The following is a 23,499-nucleotide window of genomic DNA, read 5'->3' as shown; positions in this document are numbered from 1 at the left end:
CAGTGGTATAATTAATTCTGGGGGCACAGCGACATTATTCATTCTGGGGGCACAGCGGCATTAATTATTTGGGGCACAGTGGCATAATTAATTTTGGGGGCACAGCGGCATAATTAATTCTGGGGCACATTGGCATAATTAATTTTGGGGCACAGTGGCATCATAAAATCTGCACTGAAAAACAAGGTTATATACAAAGGGCGCAGTGTGTGGTAGTATATTCAAATGGCGCAGTATTATATTTAGAGGGTGCAGTGTGTGGAAGTAATATAATCACAGGGCCCAGTGTGTGGCAGTACTATATTCAGGAGAGCACAGTGTGTGGCAGTATTATATTCAGAGAGCGCAGTGTGTGGCAGTATTATATTCAGAGAGCACAGTGTGTGGCAGTATTGTATTCAGAGAGCGCAGTGTGTGGCAGTATTATGTTCAGAGAGCACAGTGTGTGGTAGTATTATATTCAGAGTGCGCAGTGTGTGGCAGTATTATATTCAGAGTGTGCAGTGTGTGGCAGTATTATATTCAGGAGAGCACAGTATGTGGCAGTATTATATTCAGAGAGCGCAGTGTGTGGCAGTATTATATTCAGAGAGCACAGTGTGTGGTAGTATTATATTGAGAGTGCGCAGTGTGTGGCAGTATTATGTTCAGAGGGTACAGTGTGTGGCAGTGTTATATTCAGAGAGCGCAGTGTGTGGTAGTATTATATTCAGAGTGTGCAGTGTGTGGCAGTATTATATTCAGAGTGTGCAGTATGTGGCAGTATTATATTCAGAGAGTGCAGTGTGTGGCAGTATTATGTTCAGAGAGTGCAGTGTGTGGCAGTATTATGTTCAGAGGGTACAGTGTGTGGCAGTGTTATATTTAGAGAGCGCAGTGTGTGGTAGTATTATATTCAGAGTGTGCAGTGTGTGGCAGTATTATATTCAGAGAGTGCAGTATGTGGCAGTATTATATTCAGAGAGTGCAGTATGTGGCAGTATTATATTCAGAGAGTGCAGTGTGTGGCAGTATTATGTTCATAGGGTATAGTGTGTGGCAGTGTTATATTCAGAGAGTGCAGTGTGTGGTAGTATTATATTCAGAGTGTGCAGTATGTGGCAGTATTATATTCAGAGAGTGCAGTGTGTGGCAGTATTATGTTCAGAGGGTATAGTGTGTGGCAGTGTTATATTCAGAGAGCGCAATGTGTGGTAGTATTATATTCAGAGAGTGCAGTGTGTGGCAGTATTATATTCAGAGTGTGCAGTGTGTGGCAGTATTATATTCAGAGTGTGCAGTGTGTGGCAGTATTATATTCAGAGAGTGCAGAGTGTGGCAGTATTATGTTCAGAGGGTATAGTGTGTGCCAGTGTTATACTCAGAGAGCGCAGTGTGTGGTAGTATTATATTCAGAGAGCGCAGTGTGTGGTAGTATTATATTCAGAGAGCGCAGTGTGTGGTAGTATTATATTCAGAGTGTGCAGTGTGTGGCAGTATTATATTCAGAGGGTACAGTGTGTCATAGTATTATATTTAGAGGATGCACTGCGTGTTAGTATTATATTCATGGGCATACTGTCTGGCATGGTTATAATAATTATTGTTTTCATATAGAGGATCAGAATTGACATAGTGAGGAGCCGTCTGGGCATCAATTTCTTAGATTTAGCTGGACCTGGTGGTATGTACCAGCTGAATTATATAAAGAAAGACTGTAGAGAAGACGTCACCTGTATTCACAGCTATGCAGTTATGATGTGTGAAACTACAACTCCCAGCAGAACCTTATTACTGCTTAGGTCATACTGGGAGCTGTAGTTTTAAATGGTAAAAACTTCTCTAGCATTTCACCATTCTTGGCAATTGGTATATTTAATTATTATACTGGAAATAAGTTTCTTAAACGTGCTACTCCACTGGCGTCCATCACAACAGGCTAAAAAAATTACTAATGCGGAGGTGGGTGGGGGGGTCATCTGGGGGTGACACCATTTTCTACCGCACCGGGTGACACCAACCCTAGCAACGCCACTGGATTTGTGTGCCTCCCAGACTAATGGGGTCGGGGGACCCGACTCCACATTAACCTCTTCAGGACATAGGGCGTATGGATACGATATGGATTCAGTTCAGCGATCTGCGGCGATTCCGGGTCAATCGGGTCTCCAGTGACCCGATGACCCGGAATCACTGGCTGTTCGGGGCCGTCTCTGACGGCCCCGAACAGCCAGAGCCTGCAGGGGTGAGGTGGCACTGGTGCCACCTCACGATCGCCCTGATTCGTCGGCCGGATTACCGGCCGACCAATCAGGGCGCCTGCTGCGGGTGTCACTCCCGCACCCGCTCCGCCCCTCTTCCGGAGGACGTGAGCGGGTGCGGGATGTGCACCCCGGGTGCTGGGGACCCCGATCCCCGGCGCCCCTGTTGGGATCGGGGCCCCAGGAGCAGCTGCGGCGGCGACGACGAGGGACTGACCTGCAGCGTCTGGATCGTTGGAGGTGAGTGACAGCCTCCTGCTGTTGCTTAGCAACAGCTCCCAGCGTGCAAAAAGGGCATGCTAGGAGCTGTAGTTATGCAACAGCAGGAGGCAGACCACCACAACTCCCAGCAATTCCCTTATGGGCATGCTGGGACTTATGGTTTTGCAACAGCTGGAGGCACATTTTTTCTATGGAAAAGTGTACCTTCAGCTGTTGTATAACTACAACTCCCAGCTTGCACAAACAGCTAAAGTGCATGCTGGGAGTTGTAGTGGTGCATCTGCTGGTTGCATAACTACAACTCCCAGCATGCCCGTTGGCTGTCGGTGACTGCTGAGAGTTGTAGTTTTGCAACAGCTGAAGGCACACTGGTTGTGAAACTCTAGAGTTTTTTTTTACCTAACTCAGTGTTTCACGACTGGTGTGCCTCCAGCTGTTGCAAACTACAACTCTCAGCAGTCACCGTACACCATGCACCGTACATGCTGGGAGTTGTAGTTTTGCAACAGCTGGAGGCACACTGGTTGTGAAACACTGAGTTAGGTCACAAACTCAGTGATACATAACCAGTGTGCCTACAGTTGTTGCAAAACTGCAACTCTCAGCAGTCACCGACAGCCAACGGGCATGCTGGGAGTTGTAGTTATGCAACAGCTGGATGTCCCCCCCCAATGTGAACGTACAGGGTACACTCACATGGGCGGAGGCTTACAGTAAGTATCTGGCTGCAAATTTGAGCTGCCGCAAACTTTCTGCTGCAGCTCAAATTGCCAGCGAGAAACTACTGTGAACCCCCCGCCCGTGCGACTGTACCCTAAAAACACTACACTAACACAAAAAATAAAATAAAAAGTAAAAAACACTACGTATACACATACCCCTACACAGCCCCCCTCCCCTCCCCAATAAAAATGAAAAACGTCTGGTACGCCACTGTTTCCAGAACGGAGCCTCCAGCTGTTGCAAAACAACTCCCAGTATTGTCGGACAGCCGTTGACTGTCCAGGCATGCTGGGAGTTTTGCAACAGCTGGAGGCACCCTGTTTGGGAATCACTGGCATAGAATACCCCTATGTCCACCCCTATGCAATCCCTAATTTAGGCCTCAAATGCGCATGGCGCTCTCACTTTGGAGCCCTGTCGTATTTCAAGGCAACAGTTAAGGGTCACATATGGGGTATCGCCGTACTCGGGAGAAATTGTGTTACAAATTTTGGGGGGTATTTTCTGCTTTTACCCTTTTTAAAAATGTAAAATTTTTGGGAAAACAAGCATTTTAGGTAAAAAAAAAAATTTTTTTTTACATATGCAAAAGTCGTGAAACACCTGTGGGGTATAAAGGTTCACTTAACCCCTTGTTACGTTCCCCGAGGGGTCTAGTTTCCAAAATGGTATGCCATGTGGGTTTTTTTTTGCTGTCCTGGCACCATAGGGGCTTCCTAAATGCGGCATGCCCCCAGAGAAAAATTTGCGTTCAAAAAGCCAAATGTGACTCCTTCTCTTTCGAGACCTGTAGTGCGCCAGCAGAGCCTTTTTCACCCCCATATGGGGTGTTTTCTGAATCGGGAGAAATTGGGCTTCAAATTTTTAGGGGTATTTTCTGCTATTACCCTTTTTAAAAATAAAAATTTTTTGGGAAAACAAGCATTTTAGGTAAAATTTTTTTTTTTTTTTTACATTTGCAAAAGTCGTGAAACACCTGTGGGGTATTAAGGTTCACTTTATCCCATGTTACATTCCCCGAGGGGTCTAGTTTCCAAAATGGTATGCCATAAGGTTTTTTTTTGCTGTTCTGGCACCATAAGGGCTTCCTAAAGGTAACATGCCCCCCAAAAACCATTTCAGAAAAACGTACTCTCCAAAATCCCCTTGTCGCTCCTTCCCTTCTGAGCCCTCTACTGCGCCCGCCGAACACTTTACATAGACATATGAGGTATGTCCTCACTCGAGAGAAATTGGGCTACAAATACAAGTAAAAATTTTGTCCTTTTACCCCTTGTAAAAATTCAAAAATTGGGTCTACAAGAACATGTGAGTGTAAAAAATGAAGATTGTGAATTTTCTCCTTCACTTTGCTGCTATTCGTGTGAAACACCTAAAGGGTTAAACCGCTGACTGAATGTCATTTTGAATACTTTGGGGGGTGTAGTTTTTATAATGGGGTCATTTATGGGGTATTTATAATATGAAGACCCTTCAAATCCACTTCAAACCTGAACTGGTCCCTGAAAAATACTGAGTTTGAAAATTTTGTGAAAAATCGGAAAATTGCTGCTGACCGTTGAAGCCCTCTGGTGTCTTCCAAAAGTAAAAACTTGTCAATTTTATGATGCAAACATAAAGTAGACATATTGTATATGTGAACCAAAAAGAAATGTATTCGTAATATCCATTTTCCTTACAAGCAGAGAGCTTCAAAGTTAGAAAAATGCAAAATTTTCAAATTTTTCATCAAATTTACGGATTTTTCACCAAGAAAGGATGCAAGTATCGACAAAAATTTACCACTATGTTAAAGTAGAATATGTCACGAAAAAACAATCTCGGAATCAGAATGATAACTAAAAGCATTCCAGAGTTATTAATGTTTAAAGTGACAGTGGTCAGATGTGCAAAAAACGCTCCGGTCCTTAAGGCCAAAATGGGCTCCGTCCTGAAGGGGTTAAGGTCAAAGTACATACTAAGATGTTTCCCTACGTCCCTCCTCACCCTTGGGTCCTCCAGGAGGTATTTGTTTAGTCGCCACCTAGTTGGCAAGGGGGAGGGTGAAGAAAGAGAAAGGGAGATGGTGATAGGCGCAAAGAGGGGCCTACCCAAACTATATGGAAGCAACTATTAACAGAGGGGCCTAACCAAACTATATGGTAGCAACTATTAACAGAGGGGCCTACCCAAACTATATGGAAGCAACTATTAACAGAGGGGCCTACCCAAACTATATAGGGGCCTCCATATAGTTGTGGTAGGCCCCTCTGTCAATAGTTGCCCCTATAGTTGTGGTAGGCCTGGGCCCCTCTCAGAGAGGCCTTCAACTATATGGGGGAAAACTTTTAGCAAAGAGGGGCTTACAACAAATATGTGGGCCGGGGCACAATTTGCCCCTACATAGTTGTTGTACGCCCCTTTCTGCTGTTAACCGTTTCCCCCGATGCTGTATCAATGTGCAGCGGCTGTGCGCAGGGGTGTAGCTAGAAACCACATGGCCCCGATGCAAAAAAATTACCTCGGGTTCCCTACCCCTCCCCCCTGATCCCCCAGGGCCCAGGTATTTTATAATAAGCAGCCCATTTATTTGGTGGGGGTCCGACTGCTGAGACCCCCACCGATCACCTCGGTTGAAGTGGTTCTCCAGCTGTTGGAAAGCTAAAACTCCCATCATTCTGGAGAGCCTCTGGCAATGGGATTTGTAGTTTTGTACCACCTGGAGAGACACAGCTTGGACACAGTTTTACCCATCCTCACTGCAGAACTTACAAGTGACTACAGCTCTGATGGGACAGTAAGGAGAATACACAATGATATCAGTGACCTGAGTGACGTCTTCTGACTTGAGTGATATCTTCTCTGTTATCTTTTCTTCTTCATCGGGTCCAGAGACCAGGTCTTCCTCCAGCTCCATCTTTTCTGCAGAGTCTGACATCCAGACATAATTGGCTCTTCACTTTGTCAGCAGATCCTCATCATCATCCTCTGCATGAAGACAGTAATCATTAGAACCTTGCCAGAAAGTGTACCCTAAATAAAATACTGTCCAACAATGTACCCTGAATATAATCCTGCCACACACTGTACCCTGAATATAATCCTGCCCCACACTGTACCCTGAATATAATCCTGCCACACACTGCACCCTGAATATAATCCTGCCACACACTGTACCCCTGAATATAATACTGCCACACACTGTACCCTGAATACAATACTGCCACACACTGTACCCTGAATATAATACTCCCAAACACTGTACCCTGAATATAATACTGCCATACACTGTACCCTGAATATAATACTGCCACACACTGTACCCTGAATATAATATTGCTATATACTGTATTCACTAAATATAATACTGCCACACACTGTACCCTGAATATAATACTGCCATACACTGTACCCTGAATATAATACTGCTATACACTGTATCCACTAAATATAATCCTGCCAAACACTGTACCCTGAATATAATACTGCCATACACTGTACACTGAATATAATACTGCCACACACTGTATCCACTAAATATAATGCTACCACACACTGTATCCACTGAATATAATCCTGCCACACACTGTACCCTGAATATAATACTGCCACACACTATACCCTGAATATAATACTGCCAGACATTGTATCTACTGAATATAGTACTGCCATACACTTTATCCTGAATATTATACTGCCAGACACTGTATATACTGAATATATACTTTACCCTGAATAAAATACTGCCACACACTGTATCCACTGAATATAATCCTGCCACACACTGTACCCTAAATATAATACTGCCATGGGGTTAATGGAGTGGAGTGGGGGGGTAATGGGGTGGGGGGGGGGAATGGGGTGTGATGGAGTAGAATGGGGGTGTGATGGAGTGGGATGGGGTGATGGAGTGGGTGGTTGTTTTTTTTTTTTATGTATGAAATGTATGATGTTGGGGGTGCTGCAGCGGGTGTATGCTGTAGCATAGCAGCCATGGTGCAGGCCATACCAGGTGACACCAGGCTAATGGGGTGACACCATGACGCCCCTCCTCAGCTCCTCAGATAGCTCCATTCGCCAGCCACCAACATCCCCCAAACACTCCCGCCCCCGGACCTCTCACGTAGCTGGGTCTGCCATCAAACCCCTACCCCCCCCCCCCCGTCCACGTGTAGCCGTTTCCACTTTGCTACCAATCCCCCATGGCACCCTCATCATCCAGCAACACCCCCCTCCCCAGGAGTAGCACCCCCATCAGCAGATCCTGCTGGTGGATGATGGGGGTGCTACTGCCCGGAGGACCCCCATCAACCACCCCATGATGCATCAGCTAATGGATAATGCTACTATGTGGGGGGTGGGGTGTTGCTGGTGGATGATGGAAGTGCTACTGCCAGGAGGATGGTGCTGCCAATGGATGATGGGTGGGCTACTACCAGGGTGGCAGTAACACCCTCATCATCCATCGGCAGCACTCCCTTCCTGGCAGTAGCACCCCCATCATCCACCAGTAACACCCCACCCCAATCACAGTAGCACCCTCATCATCCATTGGCAGCAATATCTTCCTGGCAGGAGCACCCCCATCATCCAGCATAATATACCAGGGCACAGTGCCATAATTAATTCTGGGGGCACAGTGGTATAATTAATTCTGGGGGCACAGTGGTATAATTAATTCTGGGGCACAGTGGCATCATTAATTCTGGGGCACAGTGGCATCATTAATTCTGGGGGCACAACGGCATCATCTGGGGGGGACAGCGGCATAATTTATTCTGGGGGGACAGCTGCATCATTTATTCTGGGGGCACAGTGGCATCATTAATTCTGAGGGCACAGCGGCATCATTTATTCTGGGGGCACATGACGTCAATAATTCTGGGGAACAGTGGTATAATGAATTCTGGGGGCACAGCGGCATAATTTATACAAAGGGCGCAGTGTGTGGTAGTATATTCAAATGGCGCAGTATTATATTTAAAGGGTGCAGTGTGTGGAAGTAATATAATCACAGGGCCCAGTGTGTGGCAGTACTATATTCAGGAAAGCACAGTGTGTGGCAGTATTATATTCAGAGAGCGCAGTGTGTGGCAGTATTATATTCAGAGAGTGCAGTGTGTGGCAGTATTATATTCAGAGAGCGCAGTGTGTGGCAGTATTATGTTCAGAGAGCACAGTGTGTGGCAGTATTATGTTCAGAGGGTACAGTGTGTGGCAGTGTTATATTCAGAGAGCTCAGTGTGTGGTAGGATTATATTCAGAGAGCACAGTGTGTGGTAGTATTATATTCAGAGTGTGCAGTGTGTGGCAGTATTATATTCAGAGTGTGCAGTGTGTGGTAGTACTATATTCAGGAGAGCACAGTGTGTGGCAGTATTATATTCAGAGAGGACAGTGTGTGGCAGTATTATATTCAGAGAGCACAGTGTGTGGCAGTATTATATTCAGAGAGCACAGTGTGTGGCAGTATTATATTCAGAGAGCACAGTGTGTGGTAGTATTATATTCAGAGTGTGCAGTGTGTGGCAGTATTATGTTAAGAGGGTATAGTGTGTGGCAGTGTTATATTCAGAGAGCGCAGTGTGTGGTAGTATTATATTCAGAGAGCGCAGTGTGTGGTAGTATTATATTCAGAGTGTGCAGTGTGTGGCAGTATTATATTCAGAATGTGCAGTGTGTGGCAGTATTATATTCAGAGAGTGCAGTGTGGGGCAGTATTATGTTCAGAGGGTATAGTGTGTGGCAGTGTTATATTCAGAGAGCGCAGTGTGTGGTAGTATTATATTCAGAGTGTGCAGTGTGTGGCAGTATTATATTCAGAGTGTGCAGTGTGTGGTAGTATTATAGCAATGAAAAAAGAAAAGAAGTTGGCGACTCACCGGAGCTGGTTTTCAGGCAATTTCTTCTTCATTAGTACTCACATACATGGGGAGAGAAAAGACGTACAGGGGGTGCAGCTGTCTGGTAATGGAACCGTTTCACATGCTTAACATGCTTTGTCTGGTGATAGGTGCATGGTCAGAGACCGTGATAGTGTCTATACCTGTGGCCGTGAGGGAACTGAGTAGAGGTGCCTGAATGAGGAAGTAGTCCAAGCATTGGTAGGAGTTGTGGACGGATGAGAAAAATTAGTAATCTCTGCCCGTAGGATGGAGATAGCGCCAGTTGTCTAGAAAAGATAAATCAGACAATCTAGATTGTAGTTTTGCTATAGCATGATATGATGGCAGGGCTGCCATCAGAAATTTCGGGGCCCCTCACACAAGTCAAGGCCTGGGCACCCCCCCTGTTCCATGTAGAGATGCATGGAGGGGGTGTGCCGGCCACAGCTTCCTGTGGGGTACAGACGTCAGCTTCCAGCAAACTGCCGGGCCTGTGCAGGAGATCGCGGGAGGGGTCCCAGCGCTTGGACCCCCCACGATCTATAACTTATCCCCCTTATTTTTCACCAGACTATTCCTTTTAAAGAGGGGCCTACCCAAACTATATGGAAGCAACTATTAACAGAGGGGCCTACCCAAACTATATGGAAGCAACTATTAACAGAGGGGCCAACCCGAACTATATGGAAGCAACTATTAACAGAGGGGCCTACCCAAACTATATATGGGCTCCATAGAGTTGTGGTAGGCCCCTCTGTTAATAGTTGCCCCTATAGTTGTTGTAGGCCTGGGCCCCTCTCAGAGAGGCCTACAACTATATGGGGGGAAAACTTTTAGCAAAGAGGGGCCTACAACAAATATGTGGGCCGGGACACAATCTGCCACTATATAGTTGTTGTACGCCCCTTTCTCCTGTTAACCGTTTCCCCCAATGCTGTATCAATGTGCAGCGGCCGTGCGCAGGGGTGTTGCTAGAAACCACACGGCCCCGATGCAAAAAAATTACCTCGGGTTCCCTACCCCTCCCCCTGATCCCCCACCCCCAGGGCCCAGGCATTTTATAATAAGCAGCCCATTTTTTTGGTGGGGGTCCAACTGCTGAGACCCCCACTGATCACCTTGGTTACATAGTTACATAGTTACATAGTTAGTACGGTCGAAAAAAGACATATGTCCATCAAGTTCAACTAGGGAATTAAGGGCTAGCGGTGTGGCGCGATATTGGGGAAGGGATGGGATTTTATATTTCTTCATAAGCATTAATGTTATTTTGTTCCAAGAATGTATCTAATCCTGTTTTAAAGCTGTTAATTGTTCCTGCTGTGACCAGTTCCTGAGGTAGACCGTTCCATAAATTCACAGTCCTCACAGTAAAGAAGGCGTGTCGCCCCTTGAGACTAAACTTTTTCTTCTCCAGATGGAGGGAGTGCCCCCTCGTCCTTTGGGGGGGTTTAACCTGGAATAGTTTTTCTCCATATTTTTTGTATGGGCCATTAATTTACTTATATACGTTTATCATATCCCCCCTTAAACGTCTCTTCTCAAGACTAAACAATTGTAACTCCTTTAATCGCTCCTCATAGCTAAGATGATCCATGCCCCATATTAGTTTAGTCGCGCGTCTCTGCACCCTTTCAAACTCCGCAGTGTCCCTTTTATGGACAGGTGCCCAAAACTGAACAGCATATTCCAGCTGAGGCCGTACCAATGCTTTATAAAGGGGGAGTATTATGTCCCTGTCCCTTGAGTCCATGCCTCTTTTTATACATGACAATATCCTGCCGGCTTTGGAAGCAGCAGCCTGACATTGCATGCTATTCTGTAGTCTGTGATCTACAAGTACACCCAGATCCTTCTCTACCAGTGACTCTGCCAGTTTAACCCCTTCCCGCAGAATGTCATATATAAACGCCGGGTTGTGCAGTGCGTTCGCGCATCCCGGCATTTATAAATGACATTCAGTTAACCTGGCGATGCGCAGCATTGCACGGGTTAACTGGCAGAAGTCCCGTTGTTTCCAGCAGGGGACAACTTCTGCTTCACCCCCAGGACCATCCATTGATGGTCCTGGTCAGCGATCACTGTGATTGGTCCCTGTGGACCAATCACAGTGATCTGGGGTGAAAGTTCAGATCCCCCGCACTGCCCGCCCCTGGAAGTCGGGCAGAACGGGGGACGATGGCTGCGGGGGCTTGCGGGGACCTGCGGCATAGGAGGGGAACATCAGGGGACCGGCGGACTTACCTGGCGGGACCGAGGAGCCGCGCGGGACCGGCCACGTGGAGGAGCAGCGACGGGACCGGCAGGTAAGTACATGGTCCTCAGAAGCAGCAGTGAAGATCTTCACTGCTGCTTCTAGGAGTCTGAAAACTACAACTCCCAGCATGCCTAGACAGCCTTTGGCTGTCTGGGCATGCTGGGAGTTGTAGTTTTGCAACATCTGGAGGGCCCCAGTTTGGAGACCATTGTATAATGGTCTCCAATCTGTGCTCTTCCAGCTGTTGCAAAACTACAACTCCCAGCATGCACTGACTGTCCAGGCATGCTGGGAGTTTTAGTTCAGCAACATCTGGCCCTTCAGATGTTGCCGAACTACAACTCCCAGCATGCCCTTCAGCTGTCTGGGCATGCTGGGAGTTGTAGTTTTGCAACAACTGGAGACACACTGGTTGGGAAACATTGTTTCTAACTCAGTGTTTCCTAACCTGTGTGCCTCCAGCTGTTGCAAAACTATAACTCCCAGCATGCACTAACAGACCATGCATGCTGGGAGTTGTAGTTTTGCAACATCTGGAGGGCCCCAGTTTGGAGACCATTGTATAATGGTCTCCAATCTGTGCTCTTCCAGCTGTTGCAAAACTACAACTCCCAGTATTGTCGGACAGCCGTTGACTGTCCACGCATGCTGGGAGTTTTGCAACAGCTGGAGGCACCCTGTTTGGGAATCACTGGCGTAGAATACCCCTATGTCCACCCCTATGCAAATCCCTAATTTAGGCCTCAAATGCGCACGGCGCTCTCACTTTGGAGCCCTGTCGTATTTCAAGGCAACAGTTTAGGGCGACATATGGGGTATCGCCGTACTCGGGAGAAATTACGTTATAAGGTTTGGGGGGCTTTTTCTTCTTTAACCCTTCATGAAAAGGAAATGTTGGGGTCTACACCAGAATGTTAGTGTAAAAAAATTAAATTTTTTACACTAACATGCTGATGTTGCCCTATACTTTACATTTTCACAAGAGGTAAAAGGGAAAAAAGCCCCCCAAAATTTGTAACGCAATTTCTCCCGACTACAGAGATACCCCATATGTGAGCGCAAAGTGCTCTGGGGGCGCACAACAAGGCCCAGAAGGGAGAGCGCACCATGTACATTTGAGGTGATTTGCACAGGGGTGGCTGATTGTTACAGCGGTTTTGACAAACGCAAAAAAAACAAAACCCCACATGTGACCCCATTTCGGAAACTACACGCCTCACGGAATGTAATGAGGGGTGCAGTGAGAATTTACCCCCCACAGGTGTCTGACGGATCTTTGGAACAGTGGTCCGTGAAAATGAAAACTTGTACAGCCCACTGTTCCAAAGATCTATCAGACACCAGTGGGGGGCAAATGCTCACTGTACCCCTTGTTACGTTCCTCAAGGGGTCTCGTTTCCAAAATGGTATGCCATGTGAGTTTTTTTTGCTGTTCTGGCACCAGAGGGGCTTCCTAAATGCGACATGCCCCCCGAGCAAAATTTGCTCTCAAAAAGCCAAATATGACTCCTTCTCTTCTGAGCATTGTAGTTCGCCCATAGTGCACTTCAGGTCAACTTATGGGGTACCTCCATACTCAGAAGAGAAGGGGTTACAAATATTGGGGGGTATTTCCTGCTATTAACCCTTGCAAAAATGTGAAATTTGGGGGGAAACACACATTTTTGTGGAAATTTTTTTTTTTTTACATATGCAAAAGTCGTGAAACACCTGTGGGGTAATAAGGCTCACTTTATTCCTTATTACATTCCTCAAGGGGTCTAGTTTCCAAAATGGTATGCCATGTGTTTTTTGTTGCTGTTCTGGCACCATAGGGGCTTCCTAAATGAGACATGCCCCCCGAGCAAAATTTGCTCTCAAAAAGCCAAATATGACTCCTTCTCTTCTGAGCATTGTAGTTCGCCCATAGTGCACTTCAGGTTAACTTATGGGGTACCTCCATACTCAGAAGAGAAGGGGTTACAAATATTGGGGGGTATTTCCTGCTATTAACCCTTGGAAAAATGTGAAATTTGGGGGGAAACACACATTTTAGTGAAAAAAAATATTTTTTTTTTTACATATGCAAAAGTCGTGAAACACCTGTGGGGTATTAAGGCTCACTTTATTCCTTGTTATGTTCATAAAGGGGTCTAGTTTCCAAAATGGTATGCCATGTGAGGGTTTTTTTGCTGTTCTGGCACCATAGGGGCTTCCTAAATGCAACATGCCCCCCAAAAACCATTTCAGAAAAACGTACTCTCCAAAATCCCCTTGTCGTTCTTTCCATTCTGAGCCCTCTACTGCGCCCGCCAAACACTTTACATAGACTTATGAGGTATGTGCTTACTCAAGAGAAATTGGGCTACAAATATAAGTATACATTTTCTCCTTTTACCCCTTGTAAAAATTTAAAAATTGGGTCTACAAGAACATGCGAGTGTAAAAAATGAAGATTGTGAATTTTCTCCTTCACTTTGCTTCTATACCTGTGAAACACCTAAAGGGTTAAAATGATGACTGAATGTCATTTTGAATACTTTGGGGGTGCAGTTTTTATAATGGGGTCTTTTGTGGGGTATTTCTAATATGAAGACCCTTCAAATCCACTTCAAACCTGAACTGGTCCCTGAAAAATAGTGAGTTTGAAAATTTTGTGAAAAATTGGAAAATTGCTGCTGAACTTTGAAGCCCTCTGGTGTCTTCCAAAAGTAAAAACTCGTCACTTTTATGATGCAGACATAAAGTAGACATATTGTATATGTGAATAAAAAAATTTTTTATTTGTAATATACATTTTCCTTACAAGCAGAGAGCTTCAAAGTTAGAAAAATGCAAAATTTTCTAATTTTTCATCAAATTTTAGGATTTTTCACAAGGAAAGGATGCAAGTTACCATAAAATTTTACCACTAAGTTAAAGTAGAATATGTCACGAAAAAACAATCTTGGAATCAGAATGATAACTAAAAGCATTCCAGAGTTATTAATGTTTAAAGTGACAGTGGTCAGATGTGCAAAAAACGCTCTGGTCCTTAAGGCCAAAATGGGCTTGGTCCTGAAGGGGTTAATCCCCCCTAAGACATACGACGCATGCAGGTTATTAGTACCCAGATGCATAACTTTACATTTATCCACATTGAACCTCATTTGCCAAGTGGATGCCCAGACACTTAGTCTATCCAAGTCATCCTGTAACTTATGCACATCCTCTATAGACTGTACCGTGCTACAAAGCTTGGTGTCATCTGCAAAGATAGAAACAGAGCTGTTAATACCATCCTCTATATCATTGATAAATAAATTAAACAACAGCGGGCCTAGTACTGAACCTTGGGGTACACCACTAATAACCGGGGACCAATCAGAGTACGAATCATTGACCACCACTCTCTGGGTACGATCCATGAGCCAGTGTTCAATCCAGTTACAAACTAAAATTTCCAAACCCAAAGACCTTAACTTACCTGTCAGACGTCTATGAGGGACAGTATCAAATGCTTTAGCAAAATCCAGAAACACTATATCCACAGCCATTCCTCTGTCAAGGCTTCTACTCACCTCTTCATAAAAGCAAATTAGATTGGTTTGACAACTTCTATCCTTAGTAAACCCATGCTGGCTATCACTTATAATACAATTATCCCCTATGTATTCCTGTATGTAATCCCTTATAAGTCCTTCAAACAATTTACCCACAATGCACGTTAAACTTACCGGTCTATAGTTTCCTGGGGAAGACCTAGAGCCCTTTTTGAAGATTGGCACCACATTCGCCTTGCACCAGTCCCTTGGCACAATACCAGACACCAGAGAATCTCTAAATATCATGAACAGGGGTACAGATATTACTGAACTTACCTCTCTAAGAACTCCTGGGTGCAATCCATCTGGCCCTGGAGATTTGCTTACATTTATATCACTTAACTTACCTTGTACCATCTCTACATTAAGCCAGTTCAGTACATTACATGATGTGTTACCAGCACTGATCTGGCCAATGTCAGCTCCTTTTTCCATAGTGTATACAGAACTAAAGAACCCATTCAGTAGATCCGCTTTCTCTTGATCGCCTGTGACAACCTCCCCATTATCATTATTAAGGGGTCCTACATGCTCTGTCCTTGGTTTTTTTGCATTTATATATCTAAAAAAAATTTAGGATTAGTTTTGCTTTCTTTGGCCACCTGTCTCTAGTTTTGAATTTTTGCTGTTTTTATTACATTTTTACAGATTTTATTAAGCTCTTTGTACTGTTTAAATGTTATCGCTGACTCATCAGATTTGTATTTTTTGAAGGCTATTTTTTTGTTGTTTATTGCTCTTTTAACATCATTTGTCAGCCATGTAGGATTTAGTTTTAATCGTTTATATTTGTTCCCCTTTGGTATATATTTAGCTGTATAGTTATTTAGAGTTGATTTAAAGATGTCCCATTTACCTTCTGTATCAGTATTTGAGAACACCTCCCCCCAGTCTATGTCCTGTAGTGCAGCCCTCAGCCCAGGGAAGTTTGCCTTTTTAAAGTTATATGTTTTTGCCTTCCCCGCCTGTCTTTGTTTTCTACATTTTAAGTCAAAAGTAACTATATTGTGGTCGCTATTACCAAGGTTTTCCCGCACAGTTACATTCCCAATCAGCTCTGCGTTGTTGGAAATGATCAGATCCAACAAGGCATCACTTCTTGTTGGGTCCTCCACAAACTGGCCCATAAAATTATCCTGCAATAAATTTAGGAATTGTCGCCCCTTTGTAGTTTTAGCCAACCCCGGACCCCAATCTATATCTGGATAGTTAAAATCTCCCATTATTAACACTGTACCTGCCCGGGCGGCCCTCTCTATCTCTTCAGTGATATTAGGAGGTCTGTAGATTACCCCAAATATTATTTTTTCAGTTTTTCCCTCCTTTTGTTATTCTACCCACAGTGATTCCACCTCCTCAAAATCATCACACACTATGGCATCGTTCACACTGACTTTCATACCACTTCTAACATACAGACAGACTCCACCACCTTTTCTGTTCATTCTATCCTTGCGAAACAATGTAAACCCCTGCAGATTGACAGCCCAGTCATGCGAGGAGTCCAGCCATGTCTCAGTGACCCCAACTATATCAATATGTTCCTCCAGTATCAAGGCCTCAAGCTCCCCCATTTTATTTGCTAGGCTTCTGGCATTTGTGAACACACACTTTACATTTCCATCCTTTATGTTATTGGGGTTAATGGGATTCAAGGGTGTAAGTTTTATTTTCCTATGAAGCCTATTCCTATTAACTATTCTAACCCCTCCCTCCGCTCCACCCCCAGGTACATTTATAATTCCCACCTCTCTATCTACACTATCTTCCCCCTCTTTGCTGTAGGTTCCCTCCCCCCAAGTCCCTAGTTTAAACACTCCTCCACCCTTCTAGCCATCTTCTCCCCAAGCAAAGCTGCACCCTCCCCATTGAGGTGCAGCCCGTCCCTACGGTAGAGCCGGTAACCGACAGCGAAGTCAGCCCAGTTCTCCATGAACCCAAACCCTTCCTTCCTACACGAGCTTCTGAGCCACTTGTTTACCTCCCTGATCTCCCGCTGCCTCTCTGGTGTGGCTCGTGGTACTGGTAGTATTTCAGAAAATACTACCTTGGAGGTCCTTGCCTTAAGCTTGCGGCCTAAGTCCCTGAAATCATTTTTAAGGACACTCCACCTACCTCTTACTTTGTCATTGGTGCCAATATGTACCATGACTACTGGGTCCTCTCCAGCCCCGCCCAGCAACCTGTCAACCCGATCCGCGATGTGCCGAAGTGATTCTCCAGCTGTTGGAAAGCTAAAACTCCCATCATTCTGGAGAGCCTCTGGCAATGGGAGTTGTAGTTTTGTACCAGCTGGAGAGACACAGCTTGGACACAGTTTTACCCATCCTCACTGCAGAACTTACAAGTGACTACAGCTCTGATGGGACTGTAAGGAGAATACACAATGATATCAGTGACCTGAGTGACGTCTTCTGACTTGAGTGATATCTTCTCTGTTATCTTTCGGGTCCAGAGACCAGGTCTTCCTCCAGCTCCATCTTCTCTGCAGAGACGTCCAGACATCATTGGCTCCTCACTTTGTCAGCAGATCCTCATCATCATCCTCTGCATGAAGACAGTAATCATTAGAACCTTGCCAGAAAGTGTACCCTAAATAAAATACTGTCCAACAATGTACCCTGAATATAATCCTGCCACACACTGTACCCTGAATACAATCCTGCCCCACACTGTACCCTGAATATAATCCTGCCACACACTGCACCCTGAATATAATCCTGCCACACACTGTACCCCTGAACATAATACTGTCACACACTGTACCCTGAATATAATACTGCCACACACTGTACCCTGAATATAATACTGTCACACACTGTACCCTGAATATAATACTGCCATACACTGTACCCTGAATATAATACTGCCACACACTGTACCCTGAATATAATATTGCTATATACTGTGTCCACTAAATATAATCCTGCCAGACACTGTACCCTGAATATAATACTGCCATACACTGTATCCACTGAATATAATGCTACCACACACTGTATCAACTGAATATAATCCTGCCACACACTGTACCCTGAATATAATACTGCCACACACTGTACCCTGAATATAATACTGCCAGATACTGTATCTACTGAATATTATACTGCCAGACACTGTACATACTGAATATAATCCTGCCACACACTGTACCCTGAATATAATCCTGCCACACACTGTACCCTGAATATAATACCGCCATACACTGTACCCTGAATATAATACTGCTATACACTGTATCCACTAAATATAATCCTGCCACACACTGTACCCTGAATATAATACTGCCATACACTGTACCCTGAAAATAATACTGCTATACACTGTATCCACTAAATATAATCCTGCCACACACTGTACCCTGAATATAATACTGCCATACACTGTACACTGAATATAATGCTGCCACACACTGTATCCACTGAATATAATACTGCCCCACACTGTACCCTTAATATAATGCTGCCCCACACTGTATCTACTTAAAATGATCCTGCCACACAGTGTACCCTGAATATAATACTTCCACACACTGTACCCTGAATATAATACTGCCAGACACTGTATCTACTGAATATAATCCTGCCACACCCTGTACCATAAATATAATACTGCCACACACTGTACCCTGAATATAATACTGCCACACTCTGTACCCCTGAATATAACACTGCCACACACAGTACCTTGAATATAATACTGCCACACTCTGTACCCCTGAATATAATACTGCCACACACTGTACCCCTGAATATAATACTGCCACACACTGTACCCTGATTATAATACTGCCAGACACTCTATCTACTGAATATAATACTGCCACAAACTTTACCCTGAATATAATACTGCCACACACTGTACCCTGAATATGATACTACAGCACACTGTACCCCTGAATATAATACTGCCACATACTGTACCCTGAATATAATACTGCCACACACTGTACCCTGAATATAATACTATCACACACTGTATCCACTGAATACAATACTACCACACACTGTACCCTGAATATAATACTGCCATACACTTTACCCTGAATATAATACCGCCACACACTGTACCCTGAATATAATACTCCCACACTGTACCCTGAATATAATACTGCCACACACTGTACCCCTGAATATAATAGTGCCACACACTGTACCCTGAATATAATACAGCCACACACTGTACACCTGAATATAATACTGCCACACACTGTAACCCTGAACATAATACTGCCATACATGCATACACATCATATATACATATACACCCCCTCTTATCCTCTGTGTCCTCATTACTCCTCATCGCCAAACCTCTCATCACCCCCATAACCCCCCTGCACCTCTTATCACCCCCATAACCTCCTGCACCTCTCATCACCCCCATAACCCCCCTGCACCTCTTATCACCTCTTATCACCCCCATAACCCCCCTGCACCTCTCATCACCCCCATAAACCCCCTGCACCTCTTATCACCCCCATAAACCCCTTGCACCTCTTATCACCCCCATAACCCCCCTGCACCTCTTATCACCTCCATAACCCCCCACCACCTCTCATAACCTCCCCCTGCACCCCTCATCAACCCCCTAACTCCCTGCACCTTTTATCACCCCCATAACCCCCCCTGCACCTTTCATCACCCCGCCAGCACCACTCATCACCTCCATAACCCCCCACCACCTCTCATAACCCCCCCTGCATCTCTCATCACTCCGCCTGCACTTCTCATCACCCGCATAACCCCCCTGCACCTCTCATAACCCCCACCACCACCTCTCATAACCCCCCCTGCATCTCTCATCACCCCCCTGCACCTCTCATCACGCCCATAACCCCCCCTGAGTGGTGGTCAATGATTCGTACTCTGATTGGTCCCCGGTTATTAGTGGTGTACCCTGAGGTTCAGTACTGGGCCCGCTGTTGTTTAATTTAATTATCAATGATATAGAGGATGGCAATAACAGCTCTGTTTCTATCTTTGCAGATGACACCAAGCTTTGTAGCACGGTACAGTCTATAGAGGATGTGTATAGGTTACAAGATGACTTGGATAGACTAAGTGTCTGAGCATCCACTTGGCAAATGAGGTTCAATGTGGGTAAATGTAAAGTTATGCATCTGGGTACTAATAACCTGCATGCGTCGTATGTCTTAGGGGGGATTAAACTTGCAGAGTCACTGGTAGAGAAGGATCTGGGTGTACTTGTAGATCACAGACTACAGAATAGCATGCAATGTCAGGCTGCTGCTTCCAAGGCCGGCAGGATATTGTCATGTATAAAAAGAGGCATGGACTCGAGGGACAGGGACATAATATTCCCCCTTTATAAAGCATTGGCATGGCCTCACCTGGAATATGCTGTTCAGTTTTGGGCACCAGTCCATAAAAGGGACACTGTGGAGCTGGAAAGGGTGCAGAGACACGTGACTAAACTAATATGGGGCATGGAACATCTTAGCTATGAGGAGCGATTAAAGGAGTTACAATTGTTTAGTCTTGAGAAGAGACGTTTAAGGGGGGATATGATAAATGTATATAAGTATATTAATGGCCCATACAAAACATATGGAGAAAAACTGTTCCAGGTCAAACCCCCCCAAAGGACGAGGGGGCACTCCCTCCGTCTGGAGAAGAAAAGGTTTAGTCTCAAGGGGCGACACGCCTTCTTTACCATAAGAACTGTGAACTTATGGAACAGTCTACCTCAGGAACTGGTCACAGCAGGAAAAATAAACAGCTTTAAAACAGGGTTAGATACATTCCTGGAACAAAACAACATTAATGCTTATGAAGAAATATAAAATCCCATCCCTTCCCCAATATCGCGCCTCACCCCTACCCTTCAATTCCCTGGTTGAACTTGATGGACGTATATCATTTTTCAACAGTACTAACTATGTAACTATAATACTGTCACACACTGTAACCTGAATATAATACTGCCACACACTGTACCCCTGAATATAATACTGCCACACACTGTACCCTGAATATAATACAGCCACACACTGTACCCCTGAATACAATACTGCTACACACTGTAACCCTGAATATAATACTGCCATGCATGCATACACATCATATATACATATACACCCCCTCTTATCCTCTGTGTCCTCATTACTCCTCATCACCCTCATAACCCCCTGCCAAACCTCTCATCACCCCCCTGCACTTCTTATCACCCTCATCACCCCCCATGTACCTCTCATCACCCCCTGCACCTCTCATCACCCCCATAACCCCCCTGCACCTCTCATCACCCCCATAACCCCCCTTGCACCTCTCATCACCCCATAACCCCCCTGCACCTCTTGTCACCCCCATAACCCCCCTGCACCTCTCATGACCCCCCCCCCCCCCGCACCTCTTTTCAACCCCATAACCCTCCACCTCTCATCAACCCCCTTCACCTCTCATCACGCCCCCTCCCACACCACTCATCACCTCCATAACCCCCCTGCACCTCTCATCAACCCCATAACCCCCCTGCACCTCTTATCACCCCCATAACCCCACCTGCACCTCTCATCACCCCGCCTGCACCTCTTATTACCCCCATAACCCCCCTGCACCTCTTATCCCCATAACCTCTCATAATCCACCACCACCTCTCATAACCCCCTGCATCTCTCATCACACCCCCTGCACCTCTCATCACCCCCATAACCCTCCCTACACCTCTCATCACCCCCAATGCACCTCTCATCACCTTCATAACCCCCACCACCTCTCATCACCCCCCCTGCACCACTCATCACCCCCCCTGCACCACTCATCCACTCCCCTCTGCACCACTCATCCACCCCCCCGGCACCACTCATCACCCACACCCACCCCTGCAACACTCATCACGACCCCCCTGCACCACTCATGTGGGATCTACTAGATATGGAGTCTAAGAGAGGATTCAGAGTGATATTTATGTCACCTCCCAATACAATAATACTGCCATACACTTTACCCTGAATATAATACTGCCACACTGTACCCTGAATATAATATTGCCACACTGTACCCTGAATATAATGCTGCCACACACTGTACCCTGAATATAATACTGCCACACTCTGTACCCCTGAATATAATACTGCCACACACTGTACTCTGAATATAATACTGCCACACTCTGTACCCCTGAATATAATACTGCCACACACTGTACCCGGAATATAATACTGCCACACTCTGTACCCCTGAATATAATACTGCCACACACTGTACCCTGAATATAAGACTGCCACACACTGTACCCTGAATATAATACTATCACACACTGTATCTACTGAATATAATACTACCACACACTGAACCCTGAATATAATACTGCCATACACTTTACCCTGAATATAATACTGCCACACACTGTACCCTGAATATAATATTGCCAAACTGTACCCTGAATATAATACTGCCACACACTGTACCCCTGAATATAACACTGTCACACATTGTACCCTGAATATAATACCAACACATACTGTACCCTGAATATAATACAGCCACACACTGTTCCCCTCAATATAATACTGCCACACACTGTAACCCGGAATAGAATTCTGCCATACATGCATACACATCATATATACATATACACCCCCTTGTGTCCTCATCGCTCCTCATCACCCACATAACCCCCCCGCCAAACCTCTCATCACCCCATAACCCCCTGCCCCTCTTATCCCCCTCATCACCCCCCATGCACCTCTCATCACCCCCCTGCTCCTCTTATTACCCTCATCACCCCCTGCACTTCTCATCACCCCCATAACCCCCCTGCACCTCTTATAACCCTCATCACCCCCCCCATGCACCTCTCATCACCCCCATAACCCCCCTGCACCTCTCATCACCCCCATAACCCCCCTGCACCTCTCATCACCCCCATAACCCCCCTGCACCTCTCATCACCCCCATAACCCCCCTGCACCTCTTATCACCCCCATAACCCCCTGCACCTCTCATCACCCCCATAACCCCCCTGCACCTCTCATCAACCCCATAACCCCCCTGCACCTCTTATCACCCCCATAACCCCCCTGCACCTCTCCTCACCCCGCCTGCACCTCTTATCACCCCCATAACCCCCCTCTCATCACCCCCTGCACCACTCATCACCTCCATAACCCCCCACCACCTCTCATAACCCCCCCCCACCACCTCCCATAACCCCCCTGCATCTATCATCACCTCCCTGCACCTCTTATCCCCCTCATCACCCCCCTGCTCCTCTTATTACCCTCATCACCCCCTGCACTTCTCATCACCCCCATAACCCCCCTGCACCTCTTATAACCCTCATCACCCCCCCCCCATGCACCTCTCATCACCCCCTGCTCCTCTCTTCACCCCCTGCTCCTCTCTTCACCCCCATAACCCCCCTGCACCTCTTATCACCCCCATAACCCCCCTGCACCTCTCATCACCCCCATAACCCCCCTGCACCTCTCATCACCCCCATAACCCCCCTGCACCTCTTATCACCCCCATAACCCCCTGCACCTCTCATCACCCCCATAACCCCCCTGCACCTCTCATCAACCCCATAACCCCCCTGCACCTCTTATCACCCCCATAACCCCCCTGCACCTCTCCTCACCCCGCCTGCACCTCTTATCACCCCCATAA

This window comes from Hyla sarda, chromosome 3 (assembly GCF_029499605.1).
Source record: "Hyla sarda isolate aHylSar1 chromosome 3, aHylSar1.hap1, whole genome shotgun sequence".
Taxonomy (NCBI): Eukaryota; Metazoa; Chordata; class Amphibia; order Anura; family Hylidae; genus Hyla; species Hyla sarda.
The sequence above is the reverse complement of the archived record's forward strand: the minus strand, read 5'-3'. Positions refer to the sequence as shown.